Source organism: Rhinatrema bivittatum, chromosome 2 (genome assembly GCF_901001135.1).
Source record: "Rhinatrema bivittatum chromosome 2, aRhiBiv1.1, whole genome shotgun sequence".
Taxonomy (NCBI): Eukaryota; Metazoa; Chordata; class Amphibia; order Gymnophiona; family Rhinatrematidae; genus Rhinatrema; species Rhinatrema bivittatum.
In genome coordinates, this window is record NC_042616.1 from 495,284,154 (window position 1) to 495,308,874 (window position 24,721).

At 40.9% G+C, this 24,721-nt stretch overlaps 1 protein-coding gene across 2 annotated transcripts in view; it reads right to left on the bottom strand.

The window, feature by feature from the left end:
* The window catches only part of BLOC1S5 (biogenesis of lysosomal organelles complex 1 subunit 5), an 87,434-nt gene that overhangs the window by 19,842 nt on the left and 42,871 nt on the right, over positions 1 to 24,721 (bottom strand). The window lies entirely within an intron of this gene.

Here is a 24,721-nt window from a genome sequence, read left to right on the forward strand (position 1 = left end):
CAATATTTTGATGCTGTCATGGCTGTTGCTATGCGCTAGCACACTTAATACTAATGCTGTGAGCACATTCATGAAAGGGGTCCTCCCGTTCTGTACCCACGAAAATAGCCAACATAATTTTGTATTCATAAAGTATCTTTCATAAAAACAGGCTCTTAACATCCTTGACAACTTAGCACTTCAGAACCCAAAAGCTGCTGCCTGTGAAGTGATTAGCTTTCTAGTTGCTCACCTCATAAAAATGTTGCAAGCAGTAATTTTATTATGGGTTTGACAGTTGCTTGGTTTGGACTGTAAATATTACTAACAAAACAAAAAAAATCTCGTCATCCAGTTGTATATTTTTTTTACTTTTTTAAAAATGTACATCTGCAAATTTTTATCCTGCCAGAAAGTTTCTTTGTAGGACCCTCTACAGTACAGTTTATATCACCCACAAACCACATTCCCTCCCTAGATTTGCTTTTTCTAGGGGCCGGAACATCCGTGATAGAGTTGTACATGCAACTTTGAGGACTGACTCTAATAAACAATTCGTACACCGAGAGAAAAGGTAACTTTCCTTGTGGCACAGGTGAGATGTGGGCTCTGGCCATGGTGGGTCTGACATGGCAACATCCCGGATCGAGTCACACCAGCTTTTTAAATGGTTGCACTAACTGTAATTCTGAGCAAGTAATTCAGGTACTCCAATGCCAAAGTGGTTTAATTTACGTGGGTCACACTAAAAGGAAAATCCGGACACGTTTGGCTAAACACAAAATCTGTATACAAACAATAAAAATGACAGCTTTTTTAGTGGCCCACTGCGTGGATAAAGCTCATCATTTTCAGGATTTCAAATGGACTATATTGGAGAATCCTCATTTCCTGATTCGGGGGGGGGGGGGGGGGGGGGGGGGGAGATCTTCAATCGTTCTTAAATAGAGGGGAACATTTCTGGATTTTTGAGTTGCGGTCAGTCCAGCCTGGTGGCCTTAATGAGGTTATTAATTGGTATTCTCTTACATAATGATTTCCCAAACAAACATATATAAATAGATCCAGTTTTCGATGAAGGATCACGAAGGAATTCATATGGTCTGTGAAAGCTGGGAAGTATTTTTTATAGGAGCGTTATCGAATGGAAGTGGAAAGAAAGGTTAACAACATATTTGGATGCCCCCGAAGCAGATTTACATCGAAACGTGGATCCATGTTGGGGCTAGGGCAGGCGTTAATTTCTGAGAGTAAAATATGCGGCTTGGCTGCACATTTTACTTTCTGTATCGAGCGGGACTAACTAATAGGCTCATCAACACGCATTTGCATGTTGAGCGTGCTATTAGTTTCGGGGGGGGTTTGGACGCGCGTTTTCCACGCACTATTACCCCATACTGTATAAGGGGTAATAATAGCGTGTGGAAAACGCACATCCAAACAGGTGCTAATGGTGCGCTAGGCTTGAGCGCACCGTACTGAATCGGCCTGTATGCGATTTGATCAAACTGCCTCCATTTTAACTGTTTTGTTTTTGGTTTTTTTTTTTTTTTTTTAATAAGAACATAAGAAGTTTCCAACAATGGCCAATCCAGATTACAAGGACCTGGCAAATACCCAAACATTAAATAGATTCCATGCTACTAATGCCAGTAATAGCAATGGCTATTTCCCCAAGTCAACTTGATTAATAGTAGTTTATGGGACTTCTCCTCCACGAACTTATCCAAACCTTTTTTAAGCCCAGCTACACTAACTTCCCTAACCACATCCTCCAGCATCGAATTCTAGAGCTTAACAGTGCATTGAGTGAAAAAGAATTTTCTCCAATTTGTTTTAAATGTGCTACTTGCTAACTTCATGGAGCATCCCCTAGTCCTTCTATTATCTGAGAGTAAATAACTAATTCACATTTAGCTGTCTAGTCCTCTGATTTTATAGACTTCTATCATATTCCCCCTCAGCCGTCTCTTCTTCAAGCTGAACAGCCCTAATAGCAAGTTTTATTCCTTTTGATTGTTTAAGCTCTCAATAGCTAAATCCCTTCTCCCAGTTATAATCAGTGAGTTCTATGGATTCTGCACAGTTACAGACTGGACTCTGCAAAGGTGCAAACAGGAACAAAAAGAGCTAACAGGTAGGAAGAAAGAATAAAAACTTCCAAGAAAAAAATGTTTCTTTTCTGTGTTTTTATTCAAAACTTCACATTAAAATGTGTACAGCACCTACTTGCACATATAAGATAAGTGCTTGCACTTATATGTGCAAGCACTACCCTATGATTATATTAAGAGTGCTTGCACATGTAAGTGCTTAAGAGATTTTGAAACACCTTTTTGGGTGCATATGTATAGTCACTCATTTATGAGGGTAAACCCGTCCTATTAATAGTCACGTTGCTGTATGTGATTCCTTTTTGATACAAAGCCTAATCCAGTACTGATGTTTTGAGTTGTATTTTCTTTTTAGAAGACAGTTAGGTACTCTGTACTCTGAGTTGAAATGAGTTACAGTAGTCTGAGAAGATGAGGGTCTGCAGGACCGTGCGGAAGTCTACATGACTCAGCAATAGTTTGTCTATATAGTAAGCACAGTTTAGTATAGCCTGATTTTATGAATTTATGTGTTTTTCCATAGTTAGTTTCTCGTCAATCTGTATTCCTAAGCCCCATACTTGGTCTGAGAGTGTAATATTGAAATTACCTAGGTCAAGTGTTGGCAGAGTTGCTATAGGTAGATTTCTTCTTAACAGAATGATTTCAGTTTTTTTAGTGATTAGAGTTAGTTTAAGTTTGGACAGTTTATGTTGTATAGCCTTCATGTGTGTCACAAGAGTCAGTCTTGCATTTTCAATGGATTTAGTGCATGGTATATAGAACTGAATATTGTTGGCATATAAGTAGAAGGTGATTACTAGATCAGATAGTAATTTGCATATAGGAAGCATATAGATGTTGAATAGAGTTGCCGAGAGAGCTGAATCCTGTGGAATACCTGCATCAATCGGGAAGGTGCGTAGTTTGTCTTGGAATGTCCTTTTTAATAGGAAGGAGGTGAACTATTTAATTACACAGCGGTCAATTCCGATTTTTCTCAGCTGATGGCATAGTAGGCTATGTTAGGAATTATTAGGAACGGAATGGCTAATAAAACAGAAAATGTCATAATGCCTCTGTATTGCTCCATGGTGAGACTGCACCTTGAATACTGTGTACAATTCTGGTCGCCGCATCTAAAAAAAAAAAAAAAAAAAAAAAAAAAAATGATAATTGCGATGAAGAAGGTACAGAGAAGGGCAACCAAAATGATAAAGGGGATAGAACAGCTCCCCTATGAGGAAAGGCTGAAGAGGTTAGGACTGTTCAGCCTGGAAAAGAGAGACAGCTAAGGGCGATATGATAGAGGTCTTTAAGATCATGAGAAGTCTTGAACGAGTAGATGTGAATCGGTTATTTACACTTTCAGATAATAAAAGGACTAGGGGGCATTCCATGAAGTTAGCAAGTAGCACATTTAAGACTAATTGGAGAAAATTCTTTCACTCAATGCATAATTAAGCTCTGGAATTTGTTGCCAGAAGATGTGGTTAGTGCAGTTAGTGTAGCTGGGTTTAAAAAAGGTTTGGATAAGTTCTTGGAGGAGACGTCCATTAACGGCTATTAATCAAGTTTACTTAGGGAATAGCCACTGCTATTAATTGCATCAATAGCAGGGAATCTTCTTGGTGTTTCGATACTTGTCAGGTTCTTGTGGCCTGGTTTAGCCTCTGTTGGAAACAGGATGCTGGGCTTGATGGACCCTTGGTCTGACTCAGCATGGCAATTTCTTATGTCAATGGTGTCAAAGGCTGCCGTTAGGTCAATTAGTACCAGAATATAGGATTCATCATTGTTAAATTCCCGTACTATGGGGTCCATTAAGGATATGAGTAAAGATTCGGTTGAGTGATTTTTCCTGAACCCGAATTGGTTTGGATGTAGAATATGATGGTCATCTAGATGGTCTTTTAGTCATGATAATACTGATTTTTTCAAGAATTTTTGAGAGAAAGAGCAGGTTGGATATTGATCTATAATTTTCCCAACTTTCAAAGCTGCTGGTATTATTTTTTAGTATAGGTTTTATCACTGCTTGTTTCGCCCTATGTGGGACTAAACCTTCTGGGAGTGATTGATTGATTAAGGATGTGATTGTTGGAGTGATAATGCTATGTATTAGTTTTAAGGAGCTAGCTGGAATGGGGTCAAGTGGATGATTTGCAGGTTTTATTTTAGTAACTATTTGAGTGATTTGTAGTTTAGATACTCTGCCAAAAGCAGTGCATTTAGCTGGTTTGTGTCCTACAATGGTCTTGGCTCTCACACTAAAGGTTTTTGTTTTTTTTGCTAAAAGTGGCCACTTCTTGAAAAACAGTGAATATAGCTGTACTATGCAAAGCACAGTGTTGTGCAGGTAATATGATGCCGTAGCTACAGCACACTGATGTTTTGACTCAGCTCCAGCCACCATGTGACTGAGCATGACACTTTCTGTGAGATCCATCATGTATATCAGGTACACACAGAGTCAAATACTATGTCAATAAAAAAATAAAAAAAAAAAAAGGAATGAACAAATACAATGCTGATACAAATTTCACCACAAACTAACTTATACAATAAACTATTCATTTATGATAAGATTCTGAAACTAGAAAAGGTCTAAGAGAGCTTAACAATTTTTCAATGTTGTCAAAGTATGAACTAAATGTAAATATTGTATTTAACTTAGAGTAGCAATCTTCTTAAGGCTTTGTTTGCGTTAAAGAGCTAGGCTTTGCTTCAGACAGTACACTAAACAGTTTTGATCAAATTGTATTTGCTATAACGGTATATAAGACGTTTTAAATAAATAAACAAACATTAACTGCCAACAAATGCTAATATTGAGATATTTTCTTAATTAATGGGGGTGCATGTAATTTTATTCTGGAAATAAATCCTGAAAGACTCATGTTCAATCTATGTGGCAGACATGACTACCAGATACAGAAATCATATCTGAACATACTTCTGCAGAGTCAATATACTTGCCTGACAATGGCTGTATACAATTCCACCTCAAAAGTATGTATGGTGCATTTAGTTTAATTATATACATTTGCTAAACCTAACAAACCTTTAGTCAAGAAATTCCCTACTGCTTTTCATGATGAACTTTAATATATGTCAAGACAGGAGGCTGCAATAGGACATGCAAATGCTGAGAACAAAACCCAACTATTTCTGATCCAGGCATGAGGTAAGTAAATGTGCTTTGTTATACTCAATTTAGATTTTAAAAAGATGACGACTAAATTATGAATGTAAGTGAAAGATATGTGGATGGACAGTAGCCAGGGTCGAAGCCTTGCTTATTGCCACTATTGCTCATTAATTTCAAACTTGTGCTAATTCAAACCCTTTATGTGTTTGTGAATCTAATAGATCCTCAGGAAACCACCTGAAATGGAACGTATCTTATTTAATCTGTTCCTGCTGTAGTTTAACATAAATATGTAACTGGAGACCTGACCAGCTTAGATGATGGCAGGGCTTAGCTGGAGTCAAGGCTCTGCACTGGTGGACATCTAGGAAAGAGGAATTTGCTGAATGTGGCACTGAGCTATTAAGGGTTTAAAAATGTGCTTGAGCTTTTGAATCAAGAACAGGCCTGTGGAAGAACCAAGTGCCAAGGGGCTTTTTTTGAAAGGGAAAAGTCTTAAATGAAGTAAGTAAATGTACTATTTAGTGCTTCAGTGTGGGTAGCAATGATGTGGTAGGATGGATTTAGAAAAAGGCAAGTGTGGGATCTGAGTCATAAGTGTTACACAAACCAGTTATTTCCTGCTGCTCAAATATTTTCATGCTGTTACATGGATATGTATTACTGGGTAATAAACAGGGTGAAAAAGAAAATACTGCTGCTTGTTAGTTTTTTTGACATCACAGTACTTAATGTTAAGATTAATAGCTATGGTCAAGAAGTAAATAATAGACTTTTCTTTGTAATAGTTGTGGTTCTGAACTATTGCTAGCTTTCCACCACATGCAAGGAGATTTCAAGTCTCAAAAGTTTCCTTTTTAAAAGAACTCTACTGTCTTCAGATGCTCAGAAGAGCTGGGTTACAGTAAACATTCGTTTTCAAAACCAAAACATTGTACTAACATTTATAAAAGAGCCTCTATGTGACCTTTCCTCTTGTTCCCTGGTCAGGGTTGCAGAGCCAAGTACAAAGCAGAGCTAGTATTTCTGAGTCTAGTCTTGTCCCAATGGGCTTGTAGCTGTGGGCTGCAATGAAGGGCTTTGGAACAGTGAGAACATTCTGTGAGAGAGCACACACATTTTTAAGGTTTCACTTCAAAGACTGGCTGTGCATTACCTATGAATAATTTGGTGAGCTGTTCAATCACAGTTCATACCTTCCGGATTACAGAGGCATAGTACAAAGCGCCTGATATACCAATGTGGTGGGCAGCCATTCCAGATCATTGATGGGGTCTTCCCAACAAGAGAAAAACAATGAAAGAAACCCCAGGGCTTAAAAAAAGAAATAAAAAAAAAAATAGCTTTACAGGTACTACTTTTTCAAGGATACTGAACCCCCCCTCCCCCCACTTACTGGAAGGAGGAGGCACGAGGTAAAGCAGAATTGCTTACCTGTAACAGGTGTTATCCCAGGACAGGAGGATGTAGTCCTCACACATAGGTGATGTCATTGGACAGAGCCCTATCACGGAAAACTCTGTCAAAGTTTCTAGAAACTTTTGATTGGCACAGTGAGCCCACTGAGCATGCCATTATCCCTCGAGCCATAGGGGTCGCCCTTTAGACTCATTTGTAGCAATAAGTGCGAGCGAAAAATAAAATAAAACATTTTGGACCCAACTCCGCGGGATGGTGGGTGAGTTTCATGAGACATCCTGCTGTCCTGGGATAACAACCTGTTACAGGTAAGCAACTCTGCTTTATCCCAGGACAAGCAAGATGGTAGTCCTCACATGTGGGTGATTAGCAAGCTACAAGCCGAGTCATTTTTGTATTGGATCAACAGCGTACAACTTGTGCAACAGGCACAACAACTGGTGTACTGTTGGGAAAAATGAGGCAGCCTGAAATCACAGGAGGTTGGATGTGGAAGGAGTTGGGATTATACTGGAAATAAGTTCTTTAAGACAGATTGTCCGAAGGCCGAATCTTGTCGTCCTTCCTTGTCCAAGCAGTAATGGGCTGCAAAGGTATGAAGAGAGCTCCATGTTGCAGCCTTACAAATCTCAGCAATCAGTACTGAACGATAGTGCGCTACTGAGGTTGACATTGCTCTTACTGAGTGTGCCCTTTACTCGTCCCTGGAGAGGAAGGCCTGCTTTCTCATAGCAGAACTCTATGCAATTTCCTAGCCAGCTGGAGAGAGTTTGTTTGCCCACTGCAACTCCTGGTTTGTTTTTGTCAAAAGAAACAAAAAGAGTTGGGTGGATTTCCTATGGACTGCAGTGTGGTCTAGGTAAAATGCAAGTGCACGTTTACAGTCTAAGGTGTGTAAAACACTTTCACCTTGGTGAGAGCGAGGTCTTGGGAAGAATGTGGGCAAAACTATAGACTGATTCAAGTAGCTTCATTAGAGTTTTGGCTATCAGCAGTATTGGGGGATACACGTATAGGAGGCCTGAGTTCCAGGGACGAGCAAACGCATCCTTGGCTAACTGGTTCCTCTGCTTGTGCAGGGAGCAGAATCTGTTCACTTTGTGATTCAATTGGAATGCAAAGAGGTCTACTGTTGGTTGACCCAAACGTTAGAAGATTCTGGTCGTTACCACAGGATCCAGGGACCACTCGTGGGGATGGAATTGATGACTGAGGAAATCTGCGACTATGTTGTGTATGTCTGCTAGATAAGTGGCCCTTGAAACATAGAAAGTGTTAGGGCCCAGTCCTAAATCTGCGCGGCTTCTTGGCAGAGAAGATAAGAGCCTGTGCCTCCTTGTTTGTTCAGATACCACATGGCAACTGTGTTGTCTGTTTGTATTAGAACAGTCTTGTGTGAAAGGCAGTCCTTGAACGCATGTAGAGCATTAACGTATAGCTCGAAGTTCCAGGAAGTTGATCTGAAATGTTGCTTCCAGTTGCGTCCAAGTACCCCAAGTCTGAAGATTGTCCATATGTGCTCCCCAACCCAAGGTGGATGCATCTGTGGTTAAGGTGACTTGTGAAACTGGTTGTTGGAAGGGCAGTCCTGTTAGCAAGTTGTTTTTGTTCGTCCACCAGAGGAGAGACAAGCGTAACTGGTGGGTTATTTGAATTGGAGATGACAGTGGAAGCCATGTGGCCCAGTAGTGTTAGGAATTGATGGACTGAGGCCGTTTCTTTTGTGCGCAGAGATGTAGCTAGTCTGGAGAGCGTCTCTGCGCAGTCGTTTGGCAATAAGGCCTTTGATACAGTGGTATCAAACTCTACTCCGATGAAAAGTAGGAGGCGAGATGGAGTCAGGTGGGATTTTTGGTAGTTGATGAGAAATCCCAATGAGTGAAGCAGATTGATAGTGAGTTTGAGAGCGTCAACAGCTCCTTGTTCGGATTGGCTCTTGATGAGCCAGTTGTCTAGATAGGGAAACACGTACGCCTTTCCTTCATAGATGGGCTGCAGCCACTGCTAGGCACTTTGTAAATACACGGGGTGCCGAGGCAAGTCCGAAAGGCAGAACCCAATATTGAAAATGTTGATTTCCTACGATGAAACGCAGGTACTTGCGATGAGGAGGGAATATTGGAATATGAGCGTAAGCATCTTGAAGGTCCAGAGAACAGAGCCAATCTCCTTTTTGAAGAAGGGGAAGCATGGTGCCTAAGGACACCATCCTGAATTTTTCTTTTTGTAGAAATTTGTTGAGATTTTGGAGGTCTAAGATGGGGCGGAGGCCTCCTGTTTTCTTTGGAATGAGAAAATAGCGGGAGTAGAATCCTCTGACCTGCTAAGGTCGGGGAACTGGTTTCAAGGCCCTGGCTCTCAGGAGGGTGGATAATTCTGTTTCTAGAAAAGTGGTATGATCTTTGCATATCCACAGTAAGTTTGAAGGGGAATCTCTGGGTACCATGAGAAAGTTTAGACTGTAACCTTTTGTTATAATAGACAGGATCCATTGATCTGTGGTGATGCTTGTCCAATTGGGTAGAAAATAATAAACCTGGCCTCCAACTGGTAAAATTTGATTTGGGTTTCTAGAGAGGCTGCTGTTCTCTGGGAGTTTTTCAAAACCCAGATGCTTGGCCTGTTTGTGGGGGAGGCTGAGGTTTGGATGTTTTTAGTTGCCTGGGATATCCTCTTTGAGATGGCCCAGTTGTTCTCCCACGAGAAGCTGGTGGATAATACCTGCGTGGTCGATAGAATGGCTTTCTGGTGTCTTTTCTAGATGGGTGTCTTGCAGAAGAAGGGGTTTCTGCCGTGATTATGGACAGTTGGCACAGTATCTTGCACTTTTTCTCCAAATAAGTTTTCACCAGTGCAAGGTAAGTCAGCCAATTTATCTTGGACCTCAGGCCTGAGGTCAGATGCCTTTAACCATGCCCATCTTCTGGCACTGATGCCAGTTGCTGCCATCCTAGAGGTTGTCTCGAACGAGTCGTAGGCCGCACGTACTTTGTGCTTCCCAGTCTCAAGGTCTTTATGTATGATGGTATCCTGATGTTGTGGAAGAGTTTCTGATAGTTCTTGAACTTGCTTCCACAGGTTTCTCTGGTATTGTTTCATGTAAAGTTGGTATGAGGCAATTCTTGATAAGAACATGGAGCCTTGGAACATTTTATGTCCTAAATTGTCCAAAAACCTTTGCTCTTTTCCAGGATGTGTAGATGAATATGGACGAATCCTCTGATCTCTTTTGTGCTATCACAACAGATTGATGTGGGAGTTGAGGTTTTTGGAAACCAGGTATATGCTGCACCAAATATGTAGCATCTGTTCTTCTATTCTTCTGTTTACTGGTGGAACTGTGCACGGATGTTCCCAAAGTCAATGTTGGAGGTAAACTAGTACTTCGTGTACTGGTATAGCCACTATCTCCTTGGGGGCATCCACAAATTGGAGGACTTCCAATGTCCTGTGTCTTGTATCTTCTTCTGTTAATAATTGAAAAGGGATTATGTCTGACATTTCCCTTATGAAATTTGAGAAGGAGAGGTCTTCAAGTGGTGACTTTCTCCTTTCCTCTGGTGGGGATGGGTCTGACAAGATATCTTCTGTAGAAGAATCAGCATCTACATCTCCCATATATGATAAGGTGTGTGGTTGAGAACTGGAAGGAGGAATGAAGAATGGCATCGAAGGATGTAAAGTCAGTCATCGATGGATCCTTCAATGGTTTTGGTTGATGCTTCGGTGGCATCATTGGTAACTGATGTGGAATCGATGGCATTGAGGGAAGACTCTGATGTCTCAGTCCCAAGAGTCCTGATGGTCCCGGCATCGGCAGAGGCATCGGTGACTGTGGATCAAAGTCAGTACCTTTCTTCATCTGAAGATCCTGGAATCGGTATCAGGTCTTTCGGACGTTTGATCGGTTCCTTCGGCATCGATGGCCCAGGTTGCGTTGGAAGAGCACTGATCAATGTATTGAGCTTGGTGAGTAATGGTGTGAGAATCGATGGCTCCGGCATCGGTGTGGGAACCGGCACCGGTGGATGTAGTTCTCGGAGAGCATCTATGACTGCCTGGCGGATAACTCCGTCCAGTTCCTCCTGTGTAGCTGATGAAGACAGAGCAGCTATAGGGGGTGGCAAAGTAGGCGGAACCGGCTCCTCCACAGGTCCCTGTGGGGGCACAGTACCCGGCACCTATATCATTGGGGATCGCCTTGGACTGTGTGGTGTCGAGGGCATAGATGGCTCCTCTAACCTAGTCCTCTTCAGGGGCGGCTCGATAGCTAAACCCGCTCCAGGATCAGGGCCGGCACCGGTTGTGGATTCCCGATGCCGGTGTCTATGTTTTTCCTCGGTGCTCGGTTCTTTTTTTCTCTAGTACAGAGGTAGATTTGGTCGATGACTTTGATGGAGATGGAGTTGGAGACGGGTGGTCACCACTACCTTCATGGACCCGGCGGGTCTTTATTACTACTTTTTTGGATACCCGTGCTGGTGAAGATTGAGTCGATGGAAGTAACTATTTTAAACAGATTCTACATTTTTTTCCCCAGACGGGCCCGCCTACCTTTACGGTCATTTTGGCGCATTAAGGACAAGAATAAACATTATGTCCCACGCCAAGGCAGAGGATGCACTCGTTATTTATTTATTTATTTAAAGGCTTTTATATACCGGAGTTCATGTACTAGTACATACCACTTCGGTTTACACAGAACCAATATTGGAAAATTACATCAAACAAGTGTGTATAAAACAACAAGGCTAACTTTGTAGGAACTTAGAACTTGAGGTAAAGGAGAGAACAGGACCAAGTGGTAACAGATCAATGTAAATAGCTAAATGATAAATACAAATGCTTACAGATTACAGTCTTCAAAATCTAAGTTTACATCTTCAGAATAATGTTTAAATCTACAAGAACTAACGGTTACATCTTCAAGGTTTGTAGACTTCAAAGCTGAGGTTACATTAGGTCGCGCTCCTTCGGGCGTGCGACGCCCCGGGGAGAGTCTGTAATTTAAGGGGCTGAAAACAGTGCTGGGATAGACCGGCTGGGTTGGGTGTGGGAGCAGTATCACTCACCACGTGGTCCTGCTGCTTCTCTTTATTTTTCAGGTTTCTGAGCCCTCTTCTCCCTTTTTTTCTCTTAATTTCCCGGTTCACTGTTCACTGCTGGCTCACAGAAGGGAGGGGTGAGCGGGCTCTTGCCCCGACTGGGCTGTGCCGACCGCACAAGCCCCTGCAGTGGAGGAGGAGAGAGATTGAGAAAGGATTGCGGCAGAAAGAGGGACGCCCAGGGAAGCGTCTGTAGTTTAAACGCCTGAAAACAGTGCTGGGCTAGACCGGCTGGGTTGGGGGTGGGAGCAGTATCACTCACCACGTGGTCCTGCTGCTTCTCTTTATTTTTCAGGTTTCTGAGTTATGGGGGTTGGTTACCGACATAGTACGAGGGCAATTTTTAAACCCCGTTGCCATGATGACAAAAGTTGAGGCCGGACAGCCGATGACCTGCGGGCACTGAGGGAAGGTGAGAACTGTATGCAAATCCACGGCTCTCGTGCTAAACTTTCAAAAGGAAAACTTTGATAAAATGAGAAAAACTGTTAGAAAAAACTGAAAGGAGCAGCTACGAAAGTAAAAAGTGTGCAAGAGGCGTGGTCATTGTTAAAAAATACCATTCTAGAAGCACAGTCCAGATGTATTCCACACATTAAGAAAGGTGGAAAGAAGGCAAAACGATTACTGGCATGGTTAAAAGGGGAGGTGAAAGAAACTATTTTAGCCAAAAGATCTTCATTCAAAAATTGGAAGAAGGATCCAACAGAAGAAAATAGGATAATGCATAAATGTTGGCAAGTTAAATGTAAGATATTGATAAGACAGGCTAGGAGAGAATTTGAAAACAAGTTGGCCGTAGAGGCAAAAGCTCACAGTAAAAACTTTTAAAAATATATCCAAAGCAGAAAGCCTGTGAGGGAGTCAGTTGACCGTTAGATGATCGAGGGGTTAAAGGGGCACTTAGAGAAGATAAGGCCATCGCAGAAAGATTAAATTATTTCTTTGCTTCGGTGTTTACTGAAGAGGATGTTGGGGAGGTACCCGTACTGGAGAAGGTTTTCATGGGTAATGATTCAGATGGACTGAATCAAATCACGGTGAACCTAGAAGATGTGGTAGACCTGATTGACAAACTGAAGAGTAGTAAATCACTGGACCAGATGGTATACACTCAATTACATAGAATAACCAGTTATGTAATGTGATGTTTGCTACCAAAAGTAATCGTGAAATCTAAATGTGATGTACCATTAAAATGAATTTTTCTTTATTAATCTCTTTAAATTTTTTTTTTTTTAGAAATTTTTAACAACAATCTCGACCAATTCGGTCTGGAGGCACGATAGTGTGGTTAAAGAAAAATTCAAAGTAAAGGTGGTTAACCACAAGTAAAGATAAGCACCCTGCCATTTTTTCAAAGTATCGGGATTGTTGTTAAAATGGAACATTTGATGCAGGACATGTTAAGCCATGTTTTGTTTTGATAGCGGAACGGTGTGAAATTACCCGTTTGAAGATTGAAAAAAAAAGAAAGGCCGAAATACAATTGCAAAATTTACGTTGATGATTTTCTACAGAGGAAGTTAAGAAACGGCGCCACAAGAATTCTTGTGAAATATAAAAGGATAGCGATTCGATCACAGTTCAAAAATTCAGAAAGACAGTTGTTAACAAGACAAGATAAAGTGACATTGTTACAGGGACATTGTTACATAAACATCGTTACAAGGATATTATTGCAAGGACATTACATTGTTCCAAAGACATTGTTCCAAAGACTGCTATTCCTCCAATAGGAATTAACTGAGAAGAAATAAGCGGTGTGTTAAAAAAAGAAAAATTATTTTCTCTTTAAGTGGGTTTGAGCTGGTAAAAAAAACAAACCACAAGATAAAAATCTAGAAGTGATCGAAAATTAATAATGAAAGTGATGGAAAAATTATAATTGCAAAATCAGATCAGATAGCGCCGTCATAAGAATTATTTTTATATACACAATAACATCCGTGATAAGATATCATTCCAGGACATTTAATAATTTTATTAAAAATAAAAAATAGGAGCGTATAAGACCGGTGACTGCAACAATTGGCTTATAAGAAGTTTTGAAATTTCAGATCTCTTGCCAATAGCGAGGTCTTCTCTGTAATAACAAAAAATGTATTGTTAAAAATCTGTAAAAAAAAATTTAAAGAGATTAATAAAGAAAAATTCATTTTAATGGTATATCACATTTACATTTCACGATTACTTTTGGTAGCAAACATCATATTACATAACTGGTTATTCTATATAATTGATTGTATACTAGTTATTCCCCAATGGTATACACTCCACAGTTCTGAAGGAACTAAAAAATGAAATTTCAGACCTATTAGTAAAAATTTGTAACCTATCATTAAAATCATCCATTGTACCTGACGACTGGAGTATAGCTAATATTTAAAAAGGGCTCCAGGGGCGACGAGAGAGCGCGAGAGACCATAATAGCATGTCCTGTAGCTAGGTATTTGTATCCCTAGAATAGGCCCACCTAGTAACTCGAGGTGGGGATGAGGAAGAGTGTAGGGGGTTAGGGGCCGCTTTCACATTGTACATGAGACGTACGAACAGAACAGTGGTATCTTGTGAAGATTAGCTGGCCTTCGGAGTGAGGAAACTCACTCCAAGATGAGATTTGGGCAAGGGTCTCTCAACCTAGCTTGATGGACTCTCTACCTGGGTAACATCAAGCTAGGTTGAGAGACCCTTGCCCAAATAGTACGTCATGTACAATGTGAAAGCGGCCCCTAACATTGACGATAAACATTTGTGCTAAAAATTCTGGAAACCAGTCTTCTTTGTGGCTCTCAAATACTGGATTTTCCCATCCCTAGGTTATGAGACTAGTGTTTTCTATGAGAACCATCATGTCTTCATTCTCTGTGTTGCTTAGCAATCTTTAACTTTCTCACATGGTGTCGGTAATGGCTAACAGCATTAATGCTCTTATCAAGCAATCTTGAACAAATGTTAACTGAGAGAATGGGTAGTTAACTAATAATCCACACTATACAACAGCTATGTTAGGAAACATGGCCAAAACCAAAAATTGCCTTCAGAGCAAACATGGAGCTTCATTCTGGCCTCTGCTTTCCCTAAGAGCTATGCATGTTTCCTTAAAACAGTTGACCAATGGTACAATAAGATATAGAGGTATAAAACAATTCCTAATACATATAATATCCCAATAGACAGAAAGTAATTAACTTTTAATGTAATAAGTAATATAACAAACATTTTATTATACTTTGAACAATTGTACAAAGTTAAACTATAAACATAACAAAATAAAATACAAATATTTTACAAAAACAAATGAATTTAATTCCTGTCTATGGGGTTAAAACAGTTGACGACATACTTGTTTATTATTTGCTTTACAAGACTGAGGAAATAATACTCAGCTGCTAATTTATTTTCTTTGGTTTCTCTGCCAAATCATGTCTATATCTGATGGACATTGCCAGGAATACAGAAAAAAACTTCACTTTGACAGTTACAACTTGGAAAAAGCAGACAGTAAGTATCAACAGAAAACTATTTCATCTATAATCCTGTAAAATCTGAGTTTGTGCAAGATGTCTAAATCAAACAATCAAAACTAAGCCAAGACAACAAGCGAGTCACATGCTCCTATAGCATGTCTTTCATTAAAGACTCTCCACAAGTATAAAAATCTGAGAGTAAGGTTTGCCTAACAGAGAAATGTGATGGCAGAAAAAAAGACCATCGGCCTGATTTACTAAGGATTTTCTGTTATTCTGTGTCTATGGGAAAAATGCTTAGTAAATGAGGCCCCATATTGCCTATCTATGCTTTCCATGTATACCAACCACTCAGCTTTACAATCCCTACCAAACCTCACAGATCCCCTGTGCTTATTCTACCCTTTCTTGAATTCATATACTGTCCTTGACTCCATTACCTCCACCGACAGGCTGTTCCATGCATCCACCATCCTCTCTGAAAATAAATATTTCCTTACATTACTCCGGAGTCTACCCCTTTCACCCTCATTCTAAGCACATAGCCCATTGTACTAAGCCCTAGGCTAAGAACCAAGGAAGCCAGGGTTCAGATCCTGCTACTCCCACTAATGCTCCTTTTGACCTTGGGCAAACTTAGGGTTCTGTTTACTAAGCTACAGAGTATCACAGGTTTGTGAATATCACAGTATTTTCCCCAGCAACTAAATACTGCAGCTTAGCTGACACAATGAAAAACTGTATGATGGCAGGCCCATATCATGAGGCTACCATCTTAAGAGACTGGTACAGCCCCCAAAGTCCACCCTCCCCCAATTTCCAGTGCAGTGTAAATACCTCTTGGGGGGGGGGGGGTGTCATGAGACTTCCTCTTCTACCCTACCCCTATCACCACCAGAAGCAGCCAAAGTTGTGAAAACTGGAAAAAAAAAAAAAAAAGTGTTGCGGTGGCACCCCACCTGCTCCCTAATGTATTAAAAGTTTACCACCCCTCAAGTCACCTACTTTAAGATCCCTGAGATCTAGTGGTATTAGGAATGACCCCTAGGCAACCATCTCCATCTGCAGCACTGGTAAAATGGCATCAGTCGGCCTCAGGCTGACTTTTGCCCCATTACATAGAAACATGGAAATATGATAGGCCGGGTGCTGTTTTTTCCCTGCTAGCTCGTGTATGCACCTACAAATAGTAAGCATCCCTATGCTCCTGAAGTTAGCTACACCTCTTTTAGCTAACTTTCAATCAAATAATGCAGCTTGTGAATTTAGAGGAAAAGCAAAAATGTTGCTTACCTATAACAGGTGTTCTCACAGGACAGCAGGATGCTAGTCCTCACATATGGGTGACATCACAGGATGGAGCCCAATCACGGAACACTTTTGTCAAAGTTTCTAGAACTTTGACTGGCACCTACTGGGCATGCCCAGGATGGCACTAACCCTGCAACCAGCAGGGGTCCCTCTTCTGTCTTGTTTAAAAGCTAAAGTACGTGCCAAAAATAAAAATAAGAAAACGTAACGAACCCAACACCACGGGGTGGCGGGCGGGTTTCATGAGAACACCTGTTACAGGTAAGCAACGTTTTGCTTTCTCACAGGTCAAGCAGGATGGTAGTCCTCACATATGGGTGAGTACCGAGCGGAGGATGTCCTAACATACACCAAATGTACCCAAAGACGTGCAACAGGCACAACAACTGGGGTGGAATTTGGTAGAGGGCATCCTGAACCCTAACTGGCAGGTGGAAGGGTGTTGGTACATCAAGTTGCAAAAAGATTGTGCAAGACAGATTGGCCAAAGATGGAATCTAGTCTTCCAGCCTCGTCTGGACAATAATGGGCTGTAAAGGTATGGAGAGAACTCCAGGTAGCAGCCCTACAAATATCAGGAAGCGGCACTGAGCGAAGGTGCGCTACAGAAGTTGCCATGGCCCTCACAGAGTGTGCTTTAACACGGTCCTGAATTGGAATGCCTGCTTGCTGATAGCAAAAAGAAATGCAGTCCGCTAGCCAGGAGGAGAGAGTCTGCTTACCCACAGGTTGACCCAATCTGATGGAAGCAAAGGAAACAAACAATTGAGTTCTTTGCCTGTGGGCAGCTATACGGTGTAGGTAGAATGCTAGAGTCCGTTTGCAGTCGAGGGTATGCAGAGCCTACTCTCCTGGATTGGAATGGGGCCTGGGAAAGAAGGTAGGTAGTATAATGGATTGATGTGAAAATCCGATACTACCTTAGGCAAGAACTTCGGGTAAGTGTGGAGTACTGCCCGGTCCTGCAGGTGGACAGGGCCTGTAACTCACTAATTGCGGGCAGATGTGATTGCCAGAAGAAAAATCACTTTCCATGTGAGAAAGTGAAGATCACAGGATTGGAGAGGCTCGAATGGTGGTTTCATGAGCCAACCTAAAACCAGATTAAGGTCCCAAGAAGGGGGCCGGAGGGCACAGTGGAGGCTTGAGGTGAAGCAAGCCCTTCAGAAAACATGTTACAAGGGGTTGTACTGAAATAGGAACATCCCTGACATCTTTATGGAAGGCGACCACCACACTGACATGCATTCTGATGGAGGAGGTTTTTAGGTCTGATTCTGACAAGTGCCAGAGATAGTCTAGAAACTTCGTGGTGGAACAGGTAAAGGGATCAAGGGACTGAGAAGAACACCATGATTTAAACCTGTTCCATTTGTAAAGATAAGACTTTCTCGTGGAAGGCTTCCGTGAAGCAATCAGGACACGGGAAACTGGCTCCGAAAGGTTGAGAGGCTGCAGAAGGCTCTCATCTTGCACAGCTTCCACAACCTACTTGCCAGAACGGTGGGACCTGGTACCAGCTCTGCCTTCCTCCTGCAGAGACTGACCCCTCCCCCGCTGTGACATCATCGGGGGCACAGGAGGAAGAGCCCGGGAACGACACTGGAGGTGCCGTGCGCTGGTGAGCGTGTGCCGAAAGGGCGCGCTAAAGGGGCATGCTTTTGATTTAAAATGGATATGTTCGCTATTCCTACCATCATGTACCAGGGTAAATACACAACAAAACAGAATATTTGCATATAATTTAAACATCGAGCTGAGAGAAAGGTTAAACCCTCTAATAATGTTAAACGTTTGCCTAATCCTTGTTTGCGTAAAGTTCCTTTACTTCCTCTCAATTTATCAGCTACTTGTTTAACCTTATTTATCTTGCTAGCCAATGCACAATCTATTACCAAAAAAATTCCGATAGTGAATGATTTACTTGGAGCGTTTTCCCCTGCCTTTATCATGATCACTGAATCATGGTTAAAAAAGTGTGCACAGAATTCTTGAATAGTTTTGAAGCCAGCATATACGATGTTTTCTCCATTCCTAGATTAAAATCGTAAGGGCGGTGGCATATTGCTCATTACTAAAAAGAACCTTGGTTTAAAATGTTCCAATTAGTATAGCTTCTCCCTTCGAAGTTTCTTTATTTAAATCGAAGAAACTGCAGGTTTGCATTTTCTATTTTCCTCCAGGGCTATTGGAACATAATTGTTCTCCTCCAATTGAATTTATCATGAATAATGTAACCCTGACACACCGGCTATAATTCTAGGAGATTTTAACATCCATGTAGATGTTATTCCACTTGATGTAAACTGAATCATTTCTTGACGCCCTAGCTGCAATGGGCTGGACTCAAATAGTTAAAGGACCTACCCATAAAGCGGGACTCATCTTAGATTTGATCTTCATTAATGAGAAATTAGTAAAAAAATATAGATATTAAAAGTAATCCAGTCCCGTGGTCTTTAACTGTCCCACTCACGTCAAATACATCTTTTTCTTATCGTAAAGCCTTTAGATGGGAAGATCTGATCTATTTACTACCATCAGAAATAGAAAATCTCTCTTTTGAAAACGCTGAAAGTGCTGTGTCTACTTGGGGTAATGTTGTACACTCTTTAGCTGATAAAATAAGTCCTATACAAACTCTGACAAGAAACATTCTAAACCTTGGTACACTTTAGAACTATCTGAACTAAAAAAAAAAAGTCTTAGAAAAAGAGAGAGAGATATTGGAGAAAACACCGAAATAATGAGTCACTTACATCCTATAGAATTTTGTTAACTAAATATAGAGCGGAAATCGATCGGGCAAAAAGAGCATATTACACAAAAAAAAGATCATGACATTAAGTATAATCCCCTAGCTCTTTTTGCCATTGTTTAAAGCTTAGTCACCCCTTTAGCAAATAATACAGGATTAAACTCTGACACATCTCAAGCTAAATGTGAGGATTTGGCAAAATTCTTTAAAGATAAAATAGTTAGTTTCCTCTTTCTTAAATAATCAAACTAAAAAAATTACTCTCCCGATTGATGAAGAGAGATCCTGGTCCTCCTTTGAAGCAATTTTGATCGTGCTTGCAGTTTCAATCATCAAAAAGTTAAAACCTGCAAATCATCCCTGGGATACAATCTTATTGAAATATTTTAAACTTTGTGAAGATGTCATAGCACCAGTATTGACAAAAATAGTAAACCTTTCTTTAAACGAAGGGGTGGTGCCTGCACCCCTAAAATGTGCAATTATTAAACCAATTTTAAAGCAGAATAGCACAGATTCCTTAGATTTTAATAATCTCAGACCTATTTCTAACCGCTCTTTTTAGCTAAAATACATGCAAATGTTGCTCAAAAACAATTAACGGAGCATCTAGAAAAATATAATGTTTTATATCCAACACAATTTGGTTTTAGAAAGAATTTTAGCACAGAATCCTTGCTTTTAGCATTGTCCGATACGGTATTGTGAGGTTTTGATAATGGTGATTCGTTTATCCTTGTGCTCTTAGACCTAAAAGCTGCTTTTGATACAGTTGATTTTCAAATTTTACTTCACAGACTGGAAGAAATTGGTAAAAATGGAAGTGTATATGAATGGTTTAAATCGTTTTTATCTGAGAGATCTTACCAAGTTCAATTACAAAATTATTTTTGGAAAACACTTTTTTTTTAAAAATCGAATCCGGGTGTTCAAGAGTCTGCATTATTGGCCACCCTTTTTAACATTTACCTTTTACCACTCTGTAAATTGTCAGGATTAGGGAATATTTATTACATCTACGCAGGAGGAGATAGATCTTTAAAACATAAGCGATCGTGTACTTTTTTTGGCGCACCAGGCGCAAACAAACGTACGCTGGATTTTATAAGATACGCGTGTAGCCGCGTGTATCCTATAAAATCCGGGATCGGCGCGCACAAGGCTGCCGATTTTGGGCAGCCTGCGCGCGCCGAGCCGCACAGCCTGCCTCCGTTCCCTCCGAGGCCGCTCCGAAAATTGGAGCGGCCTCGGAGGGAACTTTCTTTTCGCCTTCCCTCCCCTTCCCCTGCCTAACCCACCCCCCCGGCCCTATCTAAACCCACCCCTACCTTTATTTCGTGATTTACGCCTGCCCAAAGCAGACGTAAATCAACGCGCTCCAGCAGACTGCTGGCGCGCCATCATCCGACCCAGGGGCTGGTCCGGAGGCCTCGACCACGCCCCCGGGCCCGCCCCCCAAACGCCACGTCATGCCCCCGAAACTGCGCATCATTTTAGACGCGCCCCCGCCACGCCCATTTTCGAAATCCCCGGGACTTACGCGAGTCCCGGGGCTCTGCGTGCGCCGGCGGCCTATGCAAAATAGACGCGCGCAGGGGTTTTAAAATCCGCCCCGCAATGTGTATCTTAATTCCCACAAAAATGACCCTAGAGGATACTTTAAAAGAACTTGAATTATACTTAAATGCCATCAGGCAACTTCTACTACATATGAAATTAATCTTAACAATATTAGTTCTATTTTTTGATTGTTTAAGTAGAAAATCCATTTTTAATAAAACCTTCCATCTTAATACCAATTTTATGCAGATTGAATCCTCAAGCCAAGTAAGGGATCTTGGTTTTTTAGTTGACTGATTTTAAATTGAAGGCTGACAAAGAAAAAAAAAAACTAGAAATGGTTATTTTAAGTTGCAAATTTTAAAGCGGCTCAAACCTCTGCTAGAGTTTAATGATTTTAGAACGGTGTTACAATCTTTGCTTTTTTCCACACTCGACTATTGTAATGCATTATTTTTAGGAATTCCTGGGTCTTATCTTAGACCACTACAATTGCTCCAAAATGCAGCTGCTAGAGTTTTATGTGGGAGAAAGAAATCTGATCATATCACCCCAACCCTTATCAAACTACATCGGTTACCAATTCAGCAAAGAATTGAGTATAAATAGTTGTGCATCTTATTTAAATCTATAAATAACAAACTGAATGGCTGAACACTATACTATACCTGCATACCTCACAAAGAAACCTTCGTTCTGCAAATAAAATGTTTATTATCTGTACCATCAATTAAAACTGCGCATTTATCAGATGTCAGAGAGCGAGCCATCTCGGTAGCAGGCCCCAAATTGTGGAACTCATTACCCGAAGAACTTAAACTGCAAAAGGACTTAAATATCTTAAAAGCGTTTTTAATTGTTTTTTAATTTAGAAATGCATATGATTTGGAAGCTGGGTAAACAATCAATGTGTCTGTGCAATCCTTTTTACTGGTTATTTCTTATTGTTTTAAAGCTGTAACATCTTGCTTTATTTTATTTTGATTGTTTTTATTATGTTGGTTTTTATTTTATTTAATCTTAATTTTATCATACATAATTAATATTGTTTTAAGTTTGGTATAGTTCATTGATTTTATTATGTTGTAAAAGCTTGGGGCTGGATTTTAAAGGAGTTATGCGCATATGTTATGCGGGTAACCCTCTTAAAAAGCCCCTGCGCGCACCGAGCTATTTTGCATAGACTCGGCGGCGCGCGCAAGCCCAGAGATGCGCATAAGTCCCGGGGCTTTGCAAAGGGGGCGTGTCGGGGGTGTGACGCCAGCCCAGGGGCGTGGTCGAGGCCTCTGGACCAGCCCCCGGGTTGGGTGATGGCGCGCCAGCAACCTGCCAAAGGTTGGGGGGGGGGGGGGGAAGGTGAGGGGAGGTGGAAGGAAAGTTCCCTCTGAGGCCGCTCCAATTTTGGAGCGGCCTTGGAGGGAACAGGCAGCGCACGCCGGGCTCGGCGCACGCAGGTTGCACAAATGTGCACCCCCTTGCGCGCGCCGACCCCGGATTTTATAAGATACGTGTGGCTACTTGCGTATCTTATAAAATCCAGCGTACTTTTGTTCGCGTCTGGTGCGCGGACAAAAGTACACGCGCGCGTACATTTATAAAATCTACCCCTTGGTGTCATGAAATAGATTATTTTATTAATGCTTTTATGTTTTGTTTTTTTATTGTATTATTGAATTTTATTGTGTTCTTATATAGTGTTTACTATATAATAGAGTGTACACCATTGAGATCGTTCCAGATTGACGGTATCTAAAAAATAAATAAAATAAGCATCCAAAAATTGGACGCATAGCTAGCCTCACACGCTGAACTGACAACCCTGTAGAAAGCAGCCTTAGAAAGTGTGCGGAATGCCGTTGTGGCCTACCTAGAGGCAGTGAAAGCTCCTCAGAGTGGGGCCTAGCCTACAGAAGCTGCTCAACCCACCAGGCTGCCCACGTCCCTCGACCTCCCAGAGTGGGACGAACCGAGAAAAGAGGAGGAAGCCCTACGCTACAAAAGCCTCCTTTTACCTGGCTGAGTATAGAGACTGTCTCTGGCTGCAAAGGGGAGAGAGCATATGAAGTCACCGCCACTCTCTGCTTCCTGCACTCTCTGCCTTTCAGCCGCTTAAGCAGTTAATTCCACATCAGCTGAAAAACCAGCTACCGGACCAAGGCACTCATCTGAGGGACCACAGAAATCACCTCAGGAATTCTCAACTGTGAGAAGGACCTTTTGGTATCACCGCAGGAGAGTGGGGCAAATATAATATCTTTAATTCTCCTTTTCCAAAATGAAGCAATCCCCAGTAGAGATATGCACATCCACATCTGCTGGAGATGGAGATTACTGGCAGGCTGATGTCACTGCAGGGGTTTGTGTACTGTGAAATCAGTTTGCTCCATCTCCATCTGCTGATAGAGGTGCATAACCCATTTGTTCTGGATTAATCTGAATGGATGCTAAGAAAATAGTTTTTTTTCTCTTATTTTGCAAATTCTATTGCCTCTTTCCCCATCACGTGCTGGTGAATTCTCACGTATTCCTTCCACTTGCTGAAACAATTGCCTGAGCTTAAGGACAGAGAAAGATTTTGGCAGTTTACTTTTGAAATTTTAGCACTTTTTGAGTATTAAGATCTATAGATGCTGTTAAGTATGTTCCAAGTTCGAAGGCCTATAACAGTTCTATATGTATAATCTATTTTTATAAAGCCCATACTGCCTTCCATTCTCAGAATGTATAATCTTAGCATACATTGATTCTTACAGATTACCTGATGTGCATGAAAGTTTTATTGTTTTTACATCCAACTACTTAAGATCTTTATCAGACCAGACTACTATTCCAAAGCTATAGGACATTGCAGGAACTGAACGTTTATTGATAACTTGTATCTTATTTTATGTTAAAGCTTTTTTCAAAATCAATTTCAATCTCCTATGGTATTCTTTACTAGTCTTTTCTCTGAGTAACTTGTGCACGTTCATCTACCCCCAGATATCTGCATACTTCTTCCTGTTCAAGTTCTTTTATCTACAGCCTTATGTGCTAAATTTGGTGACTTCCCATCCCTTTCTTTTTTGAAGATTATTGTATCTAGACTGTGATCCTTTGTATATTATTTACAACATTCCATGTATTAAAAAATAGATAAAGAAGAAAGGCAGAGTCATAATTAATTTCATTCAGCCTCTATCAATTAAGATTGCCCCTTCCTCAATTAATGCCACTTATAACCAACTGGTTTAGTTCTTCCCAATCATGGCCTCACTGTTTTAACTTCAAGCCTCATCTCGTCTGTTTTAAACAAGACCATAAGCTCCAAGGAGTAGGAACCATCTATTATGTGTCTCTATAAAAAGCTGTGTACATCTAGTATGTGCTATACAAATGAAAATAACAGTCATAAGATATACATAAAGTTATTTTAAAATTGCCTATGTAGCAAATCTAGGTCCTCACTTTTAGTTTAGTTTTGTTTTTCTGAAATTTGAGTTTTTCAAAGGACAGTTTTCCAAAATTCTTTTTTTATAAATGTTTTTGGGGCAAATAATTATGCTACAGAGGCAATCTTAAAAAAATAAAAAGTATGCCTTATAAATATGAATCCCCCTTTCCTCTTTTTATTATAATATTCATCAATTTGGCTGCTCTTTTTTCATGAGATTTACAGTGAATCACTTTTTTGGATTTATCTGGGAATAGCTCCATTTCTCCATGAAAATCCTGTGTGTACATGCTATCACATGTCAACAGCCCGAATGAGGGCAGCCAGATAGATCAGTGGAAGTGCTATTTGTTGCACTTCAAGAAACCTGGCTACAGATCCTGGGGAAGGAGAGAGCTAGAAATGCTGTAGAGATACAATTCACAGCCTGCAGGAGGGAGAG